A 15277-nucleotide genomic window follows, 5' to 3' on the forward strand; every position below is an offset into this window, starting at 1 on the left:
CTGCTTGTTGCCTGTCCTTAGCAGTGGTTTCCTAGCAGATATTCTACCATGAAGGCCTGATTCACACAGTCTCCTCTTAACAGTTGTTCTAGAGATGTATCTGCTGCTAGAACTCTGTGTGACATTGACCTGGTCTCTAATCTGAGCTGCTGTTAACCTGCGATTTCTGAGGCTGGTGACTCGGATGAACTTATCCTCCGCAGCAGAGGTGACTCTTGGTCTTCCTTTCCGGGGGCGGTCCGCATGTGAGCCAGTTTCTTTGTAGCGCTTGATGGTTTTTGTGACTGCACTTTGGGACACTTTCAAAGTTTTCCCTTCATTTCTTAAGGTAATGATGGCCACTAGTTTTTCTTTGCTTAGCTGCTTTTTTCTTGCCATAATACAAATTCTAACAGTCTATTCAGTAGGACTATCAGCTGTGTATCCACCTGACTTCTCCACAACGCAACTGATGGTCCCAACCCCATTTATAAGGCAAGAAATCACACTTATTAAACCTGACAGGGCACACCTGTGAAGTAAAAACCATTTCAGGTGTCTACCTCTTGAAGCTCATCAAGAGAATGCCAAGAGTCTGCAAAGCAGTAATCAAAGCAAAAGGTGGCTACTTTGAAGAACCTAGAATATGACATATTTTCAGTTGTTTCACACTTTTTTGTTATGTATATAATTCCACATGTGTTAATTCATAGTTTTGATGCCTTCAGTGTGAATCTACAATTTTCATAGTCATGAAAATATAGAAAACTCTTTGAATGAGAAGGTGTGTCCAAACTTTTGGTCTGTACTGTATATATATATATATATATATATATATATATATATATATATATTCAACCATACATGCATAGAACTGAACTTAGTTCTTTGGAGATGATACCATGATATAAGAATAATTTTCAATAGTATGTATAAATCACCCTGGATTGGAAAAAAGGTCAGAATGATACTGCAGTTACAGACTAGCCTTATTCCAAACCAGATTCTATCCACAAAATATGGTTAAATATGTATATATTCAAAACTATTATATTCATTCTCCTATGAAATAGAGGAAAGTTTATACTGTACCAGTGTAACAGCTAGTAGAATTCAGTTTCAAGATTCAGGACTAAAATTCAGTGAAGGCCTATCTCCTTTCTGGGTGTAGCAGTTGGCTGACAGGATTCTCAAAATGGATGTCCTCCTATGGAAGTGGGTACTCCCTCAGATAGGTCTCTCAAATGGATGGATCCCCCTGGAAAGCTGGATAGGTGATTTTCTCTCTCCTTACTTTTTTTTTTCTTCTCCCTCTTCCCAGCTAATGCTACCTTTTTATCCCCTCAAAAAAAAAAAATGTAATTGGTTAAGTTAACCTGTTACGGACACAGGGTGTACAAGTACGCCCTGATGTCCTGGTACTTAAGGACACAGGGCATACCTGTACGCCCTGTGTATTTCCGATCACCGCCGCATGGCAGCCGGTGATCGGAACAAGGTGCCTGGTCAAATCATTGAGCAGGCACGTTGGGTAAATGCCCAGAGGGGTCCTGTGACCCCCCCCCCCCGTGTCGACGATAGCAGCAAACCGCAGGTCAATCCAGACCTGTGGCTTGCTGCGTTTACAGGATATTCATGTCTCTGGTGACCCGATAACCCGGAATAGGACGGTGATCGGTGGTGTGATAATACACCACCAATCACCGTCCTGCGATCCTGAAAGGTGACAGTCCTGCCACCTCTCAGGATCGCTGCTGATTGGTGGGCTGGGCACGTGGGCGGGCAGGGCGGCAGTTTTGAATTGCCGGAGCACCTCTCCCCGCTCATACCGGTCTGTGGATCGGCAGATAGAGGAGCCCGGCTGTTGTGTGAGTTTTTTCTTGTGCCATTAGGCACAAATCTGTGTTTTTTGGTGAGGTAGGGAGGGGAAGGGAGAGGTAGGTAGAGGTAGATTAGGCAGGGATAATGAGGGAGAGTTAAGGGGAAATTATTATTATTTTTTTTACTGAGGTGTAGCACCAGATCAGGTGTCTGGGGTCCACAGCACTCAGCTGTGTGACCCTAGACCCCCAGGGGTGCTAAACCGCCCTCCCACGCACATTTTTTGTGGTGCAAGTTTTTTGTGTGCTTTTTATTAGCTTTTTTTTTTTGCATGTGCTGACTGTGGCTGGCTCTCTTAGCGTCCGGCCACTGCTCACTGCTAGCGCATCGCCCACTGCTGATCAGATTTTTTAACACTTTTGGGGATTTTCTAATTTTTTTAGTTATTTTATTAATTTGTTTTTGTTAGGTGTAGGGCAAAGCCCGTGAACACCCATGCCCCCACACACACACACTGAATAAAAATTTCAAAGCATGCACACATACGCACACACACTACCCTATGGCCCGCCAGGCTTTCTCGGCCGAGGAGGTATAAGCCCTACTTGCCTCCGACTCAGAGAGCCCCAGTGAGGACGAGGATGACCCCACTGTCCTTTTGTCATCCACGTCCTCCTCATCATCTAGCGATGATTATGAGCCCCCAAGTCGTCAGAGATGCCGCCAGGCAGAGCAAGGGACCACCATGCTAGTGACCCTGTGGCCCACACTAGTACGAGCAGCTCTGGGGCTCGTACTAGTTTTCCAGACCACCAGATAAGTCCACCTGAGCCCCCTACCGGTGAACTTGTCTGGTGTACCCCAGAGTATTTTGAGCCTGTGATTCCTGATTTTGTTGGCCAAGCAGGAATCCAGATTCCCACAGTGAGCTTCATTGAATATGACTATTTTAGTCTTTTTTTCAGGGACCACTTTGTGAACCTGATGGTGGAGCAAACAAACCTGTAAGTCCAACGGTTCATTGCTCAACACCCGGGCTCCTTTTTGGCTATGGCCAGTGGCTGGACTCCGGTCAGTGCAACCGAGATGAGGACGTTTTTAGGGGCCTCGTGCTGCACATGGGCCTAGTCAAAAAACCTAGTGTCAGGCATTAGTGGAGTGGGGACGTCCTCTACCACACCCCACTTTAAAGTACGGCCAGGACACGTACCCGGTTTGAAGCTATACGGAAATGCCTGCATTATTTATACTAGTATCCCCTTGTTCCAGTCCCTTGCCGCCAGATCCACGTCCACTTGTGGGACCGTGCGGAAAAATCAATGCGGCCTCCCTACCCACCCCCTCCAGGTACCTATCCCAGGGGTGAGACCCATGCCCTTACCGGTGGAAACCTGTTGCTGGTCAGACATAAGGACAAGAGGGATGTCCGTGTACTGTCCACAATTCACGGTAACGGCATCACCCCTGTCCCTGTGGTACCGCGGCAATGGTCCTCAAACCCGATTGTATCGTCGACTACGATATATGGGAGAAGTTGATCTCTCTGATCAAGTCCTCAAGCCATATAACACCATGTGCAAATCCTGGGCATAGTACAAAAAAGTTGCGGTCTACTTGGTACAGGTTGCCTTGTACAACTCTTTTGTACTGTCCGGAAGTGCTGGCAACACAGGGAAATTTCTCCAGTTCTATGAGGCAGTCCTCGAGCACCTGATCTTTTCTGACTGGGAAGAAGCAGGCCGGGGTACCTCGGGAACTGGAGGCGCCCGGATCATCCCTGGCCAACACTTTCCATGTGTGGTCCCCCATACTGGAAAGAAGGGACGGTCCCCAAAAAAGTGCAGAGTGTGTCACAGGAGGGGGATACGGAAGGACACCACCACTCAGTGTGCCCCGATCATCCCGGCCTCTGCATTATACCCCATGACCTAATCCCTGATAAACACAGTCAAAAAAATAAAAATAAAAACGGTGCAAAAAAAGGTATTTTTTTTGTCACCTTACATCACAAAAAGTGTAATAGCAAGCAATCAAAAAGTCATATGTCCCTCAAAATAGTGCAAATTAAACCGTCCTCTTATCCCGCAAAAAAATAAGCCCCTACCTAAGATAATCGGCTAAAAACAAGAAAAAAAACCAGACTCTTAGACTATGGAGATACTAAAATGCTATTATTTTTTGTTGTTTATAAATGGATAATATAGTGTAAAACCTAAACAAATAAATAAAAAGTAGACATATTAGGTATCGCCATGTATGTAAGAATTTTCTCTATAAAAATACTCCATAACCTGACCCCTCAGATAAACACAAAAGAAAAAAACGGTGCAAAAAATAGTTTTTTTTTTGGTCACCTTACATCACAAAAAGTGTAATAGCAAGCGACCAAAAAGTCATATGCCCCCAAAAGTAGTGCCAATAAAACCGTCCTCTCATCCCACAAAAATTGATCCCCTACCGAAGATAATCGGCTAAAAACAAAAACAAAAAATACTCAGACGATGGAAATACTAAAATGTTTTTTTTTTTGTTTATGAAATGATAATATAGTGTAAAACTTAGAAGTAGACATATTAGGTATTGCTGCATCCATAAGAATCTGCTCTATAAAAATACCCCATGACCTATCCCCTCAGATGAACACGGTCAAAAAATAAAATAAAAACAGTGCCAAAATAGCTATTTTTTGGAAAATTTTCCATTTTAATCCTTTTTTTCCAGTAACAAAGCAAGGGTTAACAGTCAAACAAAACTTAATATTTAATACCCTGATTCTGCAGTTTACAGAAACACACCATATGTAGTTGTAAACTACTTGATGACCAAACAGCAGGGCGCAGAATGAAAGGAACGTCATATGGTTTCTGGAAAGCAGATTTTGATGGCCTTTTTTTTTTGTCACCATGTCCCATTTGAAGACCCCCTGATGCACCCCTAGAGTAGAAACTCCATAAAAGTGACCCCATCTAAGAAACTACACCCCTCAAGGTATTCAAAACTAATTTTACAAACTTTATTAACCCTTTAGGTGTTCCTCAACAGTTTATGGCAAATGGAGAAAACATTTCTGAATTTCTATTTTTGGTAACCTTGCTTCACAAAATATAGAACAGCCAAAAATCATATGTACCCTAAAAATAGTCCCAAAAAAACTGCCACCTTATCCCGTAGTTTCCAAAATGGGGTCACTTTTATGGAGTTTCTACTCTAGGCGTGCATCAGGGGGGCTTCAAATAGGACAAGGTGTAAATAAACCAGTCCAGCATAATCTGCCTTCCAAAAACCACATGGCGCACCTTTCCCTCTACGCCCTATTGTGTGCCCGTACATTAGTTTATGGATTAAAATGAAAAAAAAAAAATGCCCAAAAATCTAAATTCGGAAATTTTATCTCCATTTGCCATTAACTCTTGTGGAACACCTAAAGGGTTAACAAAGTTTGTAAAACCAGTTTTGAATACCTTGAGGGTGTAGTTTCTTAGATAGAAACACTTTTATGGATGTTCTACTATAGGGGTGCATCAGGGGGGCTTCAAATGGCAAATGGTGCAAAAAAAAAGGCTATCAAAATCTGCCTTCCAAAAACCACACGGTGCTCCTTTCCCTCTATGCCCCCTATAGTACTTTTACGACCACATATGGGGTGTTTCTGAAAACTACAGAATCAGGGCAATAAATATTGAGCTTTGATTGGCTGTTAACCCTTGCTTTGTTACTGGAAAAAATTGATTAAAATGGAAAAATTGCCCAAAAATCTAAATTCTGAAATTTTATCTTTATTTGCCATTAACTCTTGTGGAACACCTAAAGGGTTAACAAAGTTTGTAAAGTCAGTTTTGAATACCTTGAGGGTTGTGTAGTTTCTAGAATGGGGTCATTTTTGGGTGGTTTCTATTATGTAAGCCTCACAAAGTGACTTCCGACCTGTACTGGTCCTTAAAAAAAGGGTTTTTGAAAATTTCTGAAAATTTCCCGATTTGCTTCTAAACTGCTAAGCCTTGTAACGTCCCCAAAAATAAAATGTCATTCCCAAAATGATCCAAACATGAAATAGACATATGGGGAATGTAAAGTAATAACTATTTTTGTAGGTATTACTATGTATTGACAAAAAACTCACTGAAAAAAGTGTCCTAAACGGGTGAAAATGCTCCAAACCCAGACACTGTAGCATGTCAATAACTGGGGGAGCAATTCCTCCGCATGCGGTCCGCAAACAACGGCAATCCCCAGCAAAAAATGCGTACAATGGAGGATGCCGGGGCAGACCGCATGCACCACAAGAACATCTTGCGCAAAATGATACATTGTGCAGACGAAAAAATATACATACAAATATCACTACAAAAAATGCACCAAAATGATACGCAACTGACAATACTAGCTAATTCCTCAGACCGATGTTAGAAGCTGAGAACTTTGCCAATATCTTCCAGTCAGGAACATATTGAAGCCCCTCATGCACCATGTCACGGTGTCTCAGAATGCATGGGATCCTACCACTCAACTGCTTGGGGTGTGTGAACAGGGTCTGAATCAGTGCTAGAAATCAACTCACAGAAGCTACCAGGTGCAAAAGAATGTTGCCAACAAAATAAGTTCTCAGCTTTTAACATCTGCCTGAGGAATTAGCTAGTATTGTCAGTTGTGTATCATTTTGGTGCATTTTTGCAGTGATTTTTTTATTACTATGTATTATAGAAGTAGAGAAATTGAAATTTGGAAATTTGCAAATTTTTGGATTTAAAAAAAAAAAATTATAAATAAAAAAGATTTTTTTTGGACTCCATTTTACCAGTGTCATGAAGTACAATATGTGATGAAAAAACTATCTCAGAATGGCTTGGAAAAGTCAAAGCGTTTTAAAGTTATCACAACATTAAGTGTCACTAGTCAGATTTGCAAAAAAATCCTGGTCATTATGGTAAAAAATGAGCCCTTAAGGAGTTAATCTATGACCAGTGCCAGCAACTTATAACTCCACCCACCTATTTTGCAATTCATGTATTTACTCTACCACTAAATGGCACTGGAGGTCTATGAATACATTTTGGAATGAATTCTTATTTTTACTCCTCAACTGATTTTCCAAACAGGACTTTGAAGGGAGACAATGGAATGTTGTCTCTTATCAAACAATTAGGTGTACAATTCCATTGACTTCCAATCCATTCACGCAATCAGTCTTTTACTCAAGACCATAGAAACCTATAACCCATAGTAACCTCACTTTATGCTAAACCTAGGTAAACTCGATTATACTTTTCCTATAATTATATTTCCATCTTATTTCTAAACACAATATAACTCCATATCTAATATTATATCCCATTTTTTCCTCTTTTCAAAATCATTATTGACCCATGGACCCCTTCTAGTTAAGCCTATATATACTTTTCTGTGGGGTCTGCAAACACCGCTTAATTACCCCTTTGTTTTGACCAAAGCTCGGATAATAACTTCTAAGCTCCCTTCTATGCATTTGCAAACAGTCTTACAGAGATACCTAACGAGAATTTAGTTCAAGAGGCTTAAATTCACCTTCTGTCTTCTTTTGCAAACAAAATGGCTGATATATATAATGCATTCTTTTTTATTCAAAAGTTCTGACAAATCCCTCCCCATTTTCTATTATTCCAGCCTATACTGGACATAACTGGGAAAAAGGTCAGAAGACATACTGTATATCCATCAAAATATACATTTTAGTGGGCAGAGGATTCTACCCTATCCGTCCATCCCGATAAGGGACCATTATCTTTGCCAGAATTCCGTTCATCAAATTTTCAATATCAGTCTTTTTCTTCATATCAAAAGGTTAAATGCCTCGTCGCTGGACCATATAATGAAAATATCGTCCACAAATCTATAATAGGCATGTATATGTTTCAAAAATGGATTGGAAACAGAATATACAAAGCGATCTTCGAACCGGGCCAGGTACAGATTGGCAAACGTACATGCCACCGGGGTACCTATCACGGTACCAACCAGTTGTTTATACCAAGAATCTCCAAACATGAAGGCATTGTTGGTGAGAATTAATTTCAGGCCCTCTGTGATGAACAAATTGAAGTGCTCACTCCTGTCTGTATTCATATCTTCATCATATGCTTTGTAAGGGGAATATTTTTGTTCCTCTAGGAAATCATCTACTAGCTCTTCCTTATGAGAATGAGCAGCACAATCATGAGGTTCAGCAACCGGACACTTATTATTTTGGTTATACTGAACTTCCAATGGCCATCTTTGTAGAGACAAGGTCTAAGCATTGATTCTGCTATTTGCTAAATTACCATCCCTGATTTTTTCACTTTTTAAATATTGTAGGGTTTAGTGTCCCGTTTTGATGATGATGAATTTCTCACCCTGAATGTAACTTCTGAAGTTTTGAAGTGCCCAGACTGTAGCTAACAAAGCTTTTTCACAGTCATTAAATTTTACTCCTATAGGTGACAGGGACTTACTTGCATAAGCAATAACTTTATGCAGTTTATCTCACATTTGACATAGGATAACACTGATACTGAGATTCGTAAAACCAGTTTCCAGATAAAAGGGTTAACCCCCCCCCCACACACACACACTGGATATGCAAGACATGGTGCCTGAGTGAGTTTTCTCTTAAGCTCAATCATGGCTTGTTCCTGATCATCCCCTCAGGTCCATGGTACTGTCACGACCATGTTTATGGCCGTGACTCGTTGGGAGCCGCATACAGTTGCCCGTGGTTTGGGTTGTAGTGTCAACTGCAGCTGGAGGCATATTGTTTTTGGCCTCAAGTGCGGTTGCCGCGGACAACAGCTATGTGTGCGGTTCCCTTGGAGTTGTGTGCGCATTTTTATGCACTTTGGTATGTCTGTGTGCACTCTGGCTTATGTGTGGTGTGCACTCACATCTTCCCCTCACTGTGGCTGTCCGTGGCAACATTTGGTTATTAGTGTACATGTGGTGGCAGTGTCCCGGCCTTCGGGCTGACTCCCAGGACACGGTTGCCACCCATGTCGTTGCCTGCGGCAACAGCCTCAGTGTGTTTGTTGATTGGACACTTCCCCTTTAAGTTATGTTTTCCCTTCTGTGGTTTTGGAAGGGTTAACTCCCTTTCTGTGTGTGTGTCACGGGGTGTGTCTGATTGTTGGGTGTGGCCTCTTGGCCCTATATAGCCTCAGTTGTAGGCAGTAGCCAGAGAGGGTGATTCAGCCATGCTGGCTGGAGACATCCTCCTGGTTACTTACCAACTGCCAGTGGGGGCCATCCTTCTGGTCATAGCAAATATATTGTCGTTTGGTGTCTAGAAGATGTGTTTGGTTTTATGCTTCTTTATTGCACCTATGGTCCTGGGTTCCCATGTGTTGTGTGTTGTGTGCTGAGTCCTGTTGTCTGTGGGCTGTACAGGTCCTTCTCAAAAAATTAGCATATTGTGATAAAGTTCATTATTTTCTGTAATGTACTGATAAACATTAGACTTTCATATATTTTAGATTCATTACACACCAACTGAAGTAGTTCAAGCCTTTTATTGTTTTAATATTGATGATTTGGGCATACAGCTCATGAAAACCCAAATTTCCTATCTCAAAAAATTAGCATATTTCATCCGACCAATAAAAGAAAAGTGTTTTTAATACAAAAAAAAGTCAACCTTCAAAAAATTATGTTCAGTTATGCACTCAATACTTGGTCGGGAATCCTTTTGCAGAAATGACTGCTTCAATGCGGCGTGGCATGGAGGCAATCAGCCTGTGGCACTGCTGAGGTGTTATGGAGGCCCAGGAAGCTTCGATAGCGGCCTTAAGCTCATCCAGAGTGTTGGGTCTTGCGTCTCTCAAATTTCTCTTCCCAATATCCCACAGATTCTCTATGGGGTTCAGGTCAGGAGAGTTGGAAGGCCAATTGAGCACAGTAATACCATGGTCAGTAAACCATTTACCAGTGGTTTTGGCACTGTGAGCAGGTGCCAGGTTGTGCTGAAAAATGAAATCTTCATCTCCATAAAGCTTTTCAGCAGATGGAACCATGAAGTGCTCCAAAATCTCCTGATAGCTAGCTGCATTGACCCTGCCCTTGATAAAACACAGTGGACCAACACCAGCAGCTGACATGGCACCCCAGACCATCACTGACTGTGGGTACTTGACACTGGACTTCAGGCATTTTGGCATTTCCCTCTCCCCAGTCTTCCTCCAGACTCTGGCACCTTGATTTCCGAATGACATGAAACAGTCCAGTGCTGCTTCTCTGTAGCCCAGGTCAGGCGCTTCTGCCGCTGTTTCTGGTTCAAAAGTGGCTTGACCTGGGGAATGCGGCACCTGTAGCCCTTTTCCTGCACACGCCTGTACATGGTGGCTCTGGATGTTTCTACTCCAGACTCAGTCCACTGCTTCCGCAGGTCCCCCAAGGTCTGGAATCGGTCCTTCTCCACAATCTTCCTCAGGGTCCGGTCACCTCTTCTTATTGTGCAGCGTTTTCTGCCATACTTTTTCCTTCCCACAGACTTCCCACTGAGGTGCCTTGATACAGCACTCTGGGAACAGCCTATTCGTTCAGAAATTTCTTTCTGTGTCTTACCCTCTTGCTTGAGGGTGTCAATGATGGCCTTCTGGACAGCAGTCAGGTCGGCAGTCTTACCCATGATTGCGGTTTTGAGTAATGAACCAGGCTGGGAGTTTTTAAAAGCCTCGGGAATCTTTTGCAGGTGTTTAGAGTTAATTAGTTGATTCAGATGATTAGGTTAATAGCTCGTTTAGAGAACCTTTTCATGATATGCTAATTTTTTGAGATAGGAATTTTGGGTTTTCATGAGCTGTATGCCAAAATCATCAATATTAAAACAATAAAAGGCTTGAACTACTTCAGTTGGTGTGTAATGAATCTAAAATATATGAAAGTCTAATGTTTATCAGTACATTACAGAAAATAATGAACTTTATCACAATATGCTAATTTTTTGAGAAGGACCTGTACTTCCACATGGGTTCCAGGCTTTGTGTCTGTGGCAGGTGAGAGTTATGTTTGTGGCAAGTACCTGCCATTGCCATAGGTTGTATTTGTTCTCCCTTCCTTGCAGCTTGGCCAGTGAGACTCCTGTTCCTCTGTATCCAGAAGGAACAAGTTGTCTTACCCTGACTCCTAGACCAGGGAGCGGTCGGAGGGTGAGTTAGGGCTCCGAGGTTCCTGAGCATGGGTCCTCCTACCTTAAAGGTCGGCCCATGCAGCTAGGAGTTAGGGTCAGGTTAGGGACACGATAGGAGGTGACCTGCTCCCTAATCCTGTTGTCCTGGTCAAGCAGCGACCATCTTCCTTCATCACACGGCTGAGGGTTTTCCCCATCCTCAGCCGTGACAGGTACATCTTTCAATGTCAATAATGGCTTACTGTTTTCAGCATAATTATCAATAAACTTACGCGAGTAATTCATCATACCCAAAAATGACCTCAATTCAGTGACATTGGTAGGCGTTGTAGACTTCAACACAGCCTCCACTTTCTTCTTTTGGGGATTCAGGCCTTCAGAAGTAATCTCATGTCTAAGTAAGTTGACCTTGGTATGACACCATAGAGCCTTCTGTAAAAAGATTTTAACACCTGCCTCCCTCAACCCGTTAAGCACATGCCTAATCTCTTGGATATGTTTTTCAAATGAGGTACTTTTCAACAAAATGTAATCCACATCGGTCAAATTCCTTCTTTTAGTGGCATCAGGCATGGCTTTATGTAAGAACACAGCAAATTCTTGACCTGAGTTTAAATAACACTTTACTAGAGTTGAGCGGACACCTGGATGTTCGGGTTCGGCCGAACTTGAGAAAAAAGTTTGAGTTCGGGACCTGAACTCGACCCCGAACTCCATTGAAGTCAATGGGGACCCAAACTTTTGAGCACTAAAATGGCTGTAAAAATGTCAAGGAAACGGCCAAAGGGCTGCAAATGGCATCAAAGTGTGGTTAAGAGCATGGCAAGTGCTCTGCAAACAAATATGGATAGGGAAATGACTTTAAATAACATAAAATAGGTAAAAATAATAATCTTGATCTAGGAGGATGAGGTCCATATGGAGTAGGAGGTTGAGGAGGCAGTGAATGTGGCAATGTAGGTGGAAGCGGCGGTGGAGGAGGAGGTAGCCTACACTGCTTTTTGGTTTAAAATTTTATTTTTAAAATTAAGGTACACCCCAAAACATTGGGAAATATAACCTGTGATAACCCCCTCCAGTCATGCTAAACACACGTTCAGACAATACACTGGCTGCAGGGCAGGCCAGCCCCTCCAAGGGGTAAAGGGCAAGCTCAGGCCATGTGCCCAATTTGGAGACCCAGAAGTTGCAGGGGGCAGACCCGTCATTCAGTACGTGTAGGTGTGTGCACACATACTGCTACATAATGTTGGTGAAATGTTGCCTCCTGCTAAGACGTTCCATATCAGCTGGTGGTGCTGGTTGTTGTGGCGTGCTGACAAAGCTTTTCCACATTTCGGCCATGCTAACCCTGCCCTCTGAAGTGCTGGCGGTGCCCCAGCTGCGTTGACGACCTCTTCCTCGTCCTTTGCCTTTGCTTTGTGCTTCCACTGTGCCCCCGCTGTCAGGTGGGAATGCCACCGGCAGTGCGTCTACCAGCGTGCGCTTGTACTCGCAAATCTTATGATCGCGCTCTAGTGAGGGAATTAAGGATGGTGCATTGTCCTTGTAACAGGGATCCAACAGCGTGGCCCCCCAGTAATCATGACAAGTTTAAATGTGGGCAACTCGTCTGTCGTTGCGGAGACACTGCAGCATGTAATCGCTCATGTGTGCCAGGCTGCCCAGAGGAAACAAAAAGCTGTCCTCTGTGGGAGGTGTATTGTCTGTGTCCTCTGTATTCCCCCAGACATGCGGCAGTGATGGCCATGAGCTGGTTTGGGTGCCACCCTGCTGTGAACATGGTTCCTCCTCCTCCATCTCCTCATCCTCCACCTCGTCATCCTCCAGAACTGTGCCCTGGCTGGACATTGTGTACTTTGGGTTTGTGGGTGCAGGAACCCACCCTCGGAGCCACTTGGGAATGACTGGCCGGAAACCCTATGAAATGATCCCTCTTCCTCATCCTCCTCCTGTGCCAAATCCTCTTCCATCATCGCCAGGAGCGTTTTTTCAAGGAGGCATAGAAGTGGGATAGTAAAGCTGAGAACGGCTTTATCGGCACTGGCCGATGTTGGTGCAGTACTCAAAACAGTGCAACAAGGAACACAGGTCTCGCATGGAGGCCCAGTCATTGGTGGTGAAGTGGTGCTGTTCCGCCGAGCGACTCACCCCTGCGTGCTGCAGCTGAAACTCCACTATCGCCTGCTGCTGCTCGCACAGTCTGGCCAGCATGTGCAAGGTGGATTTCCACCTTGTGGGCAAGTTGCATATGAGGCGGTGAGCTGGAGGGCCGAAGTTACGCTGCAGTGCTGACAGGCGAGCAGCAGCAGGGTGAGAACGCCGAAAGTGCGCAAAGACAGCCCGCACTTTATGCAGCAGCTCCGACATATGGGGGTAAGTTTTAAGGAATCTCTGCACCACCAAATTCAGCACATGCCCAGGCAAGGGATGTGCGTCAAACCGGCTAGTCCCAGGGCTGCTACAAGATTTCGCCCATTATCGCACACCACCAGGCCGGGCTTGAGGCTGACTGGCACAAACCACTCATCTGGCTGTTCAAGGCCCGTCTACAGTTCCTGCACGGTGTGGGGTTTGTCCCCCAAACAGATAAGTTTTAAAACTGCCTGCTGTCGTTTACCCCTGGCTGTGCTGAAGTTGGTGATGAAGGTGTTCCGCTGACCGGTTGAGGAGCTGGTAGAGGATGAGGAAGTAGAGTAGGAGGAACAAGCCACAGGAGGCAAACTGAAGCTCCCTGCAATCCTTGGTGGTGGAAGGACATGCGCCAAACTGCTATCCGCCTCAGGCTCAGCCGACACTGCATTTACCAAGTGTGCAGTTATGGAGATATAACGGCCCTGCCTGTGCTTACTGGTCCACGTATCCGTAGGCAGGTGCACCTTGCCACAGATAGCGTTGCGTTGAAAAGTAGTGGTGGCTGGACACAACGTACTGTGGAACAGCCACTGCCATAAGGCTTTTAAAACTATCTCCACCAGAATTAAAGCATTTCAAAAGCCAGTAATTTAGAAATGCTGACATTAAGGGCTAGGGATCGCGGGTGGGTAGGGGGGTACTTCCTCTTCCTCTATAGCGTTTGGGAGATGGAGAGCTGAATGCTTCCGTGGGACATTGTGGAGATGCTTGGTGACCCAGGTGTTGGTGTTGCTAGCAGATCCTCTATTTGCTGGGTGGCACGTGGCACTGTCACTCCAGAGGTGGAGGAAAAGGCTGAGACTGCAGCAGAAGAGGAAGCAGGAGGAGCCAGAGACCTTTCTTGGTTTTTGAGGTGTCTACTCCACTGCAGTTAGTGCTTTGCACTTAAATGCCTGGTCATGCAGGTTGTACTCAGGTTGAGAACGTTTATGCCTCGCTTCAGGCTCTGTCTTGTCGTCAGCACATTGTCTGAAGAACTGCCATGCCAGGGAACTCCTTGGAGCTGGCTTTGGTGTGCTCGGTCCCTTGCTGCTGTGGGCAGTAGCAGGGGTAATGTCTAGAGGACGGCCGCTCCGCTTTTGCACCCTGCTCCCTCTTCTGCTGTGCTGGTGGCTCTGTGCGACCACCGCCGTTTCCCCCGAACTACATAGGTCACTCGCATGACCTTGATTCCATGTGGGGTTGAGGACCTCATCGTCCTCCACATCATCTTCCACCCAGTCTTCACCCCTGCCTTCCTCGTCGGTCTGCACCGTTTCGAAAACCCCAGCAGTTGGCACCTGTGTTTTGTCATCATCTGAGACGTGCTGTGATGGTCCTCCCATGTACTCATCTTGAAAGATAAGTGGTTGGGCATCGGTACACTCAATCTCTTCCACTTCTGGTGCAGGGCTAGGTGGATGACCCTGGGAAACCCTGCTAACAGAGTCATCAAAAAGCAGAAGAGACTGCTGCATGACTTGGGACTCAGACTGCTTGGCTGATTTGCAAGAGGGTGAGGTGAAAGACTGATGGACATCGGCTGCAGGTGCCAACTGTGGTGTTTCAGCAGGAAACCGGGTGGGAGACAATGTGAAGGAACTGGATTCACTGTCAGTAACCCAATCTACTATCGCCTGTCCTTGTTCAGGCCTCACCATTCGTAGAGCCGCATTAGGCCCGACCAAATACCGCTTCAGGTTCTGTTGCCTACTCGCACCTGATGAAGGGGTTTCAATTGTGTGTGTAGCTGGCACAGATCGACCATGTCCTCTCCCTGCAACAGGAGCTCCACCAGCAGCACCACAACCTGGGCTACGTCTCTTATTTGACGCTCTCCTCATATTTCTCAAATTTAGGATCTAAATGAATGTTTAATTAATTGTTGAATAGAACAACAGTATTTAAAGTGTGTATCTCACACAGCCTGAACCAGACTATGCCTCTATT

Source organism: Bufo gargarizans, chromosome 6, assembly GCF_014858855.1.
Source record: "Bufo gargarizans isolate SCDJY-AF-19 chromosome 6, ASM1485885v1, whole genome shotgun sequence".
Lineage (NCBI taxonomy): Eukaryota > Metazoa > Chordata > Amphibia > Anura > Bufonidae > Bufo > Bufo gargarizans.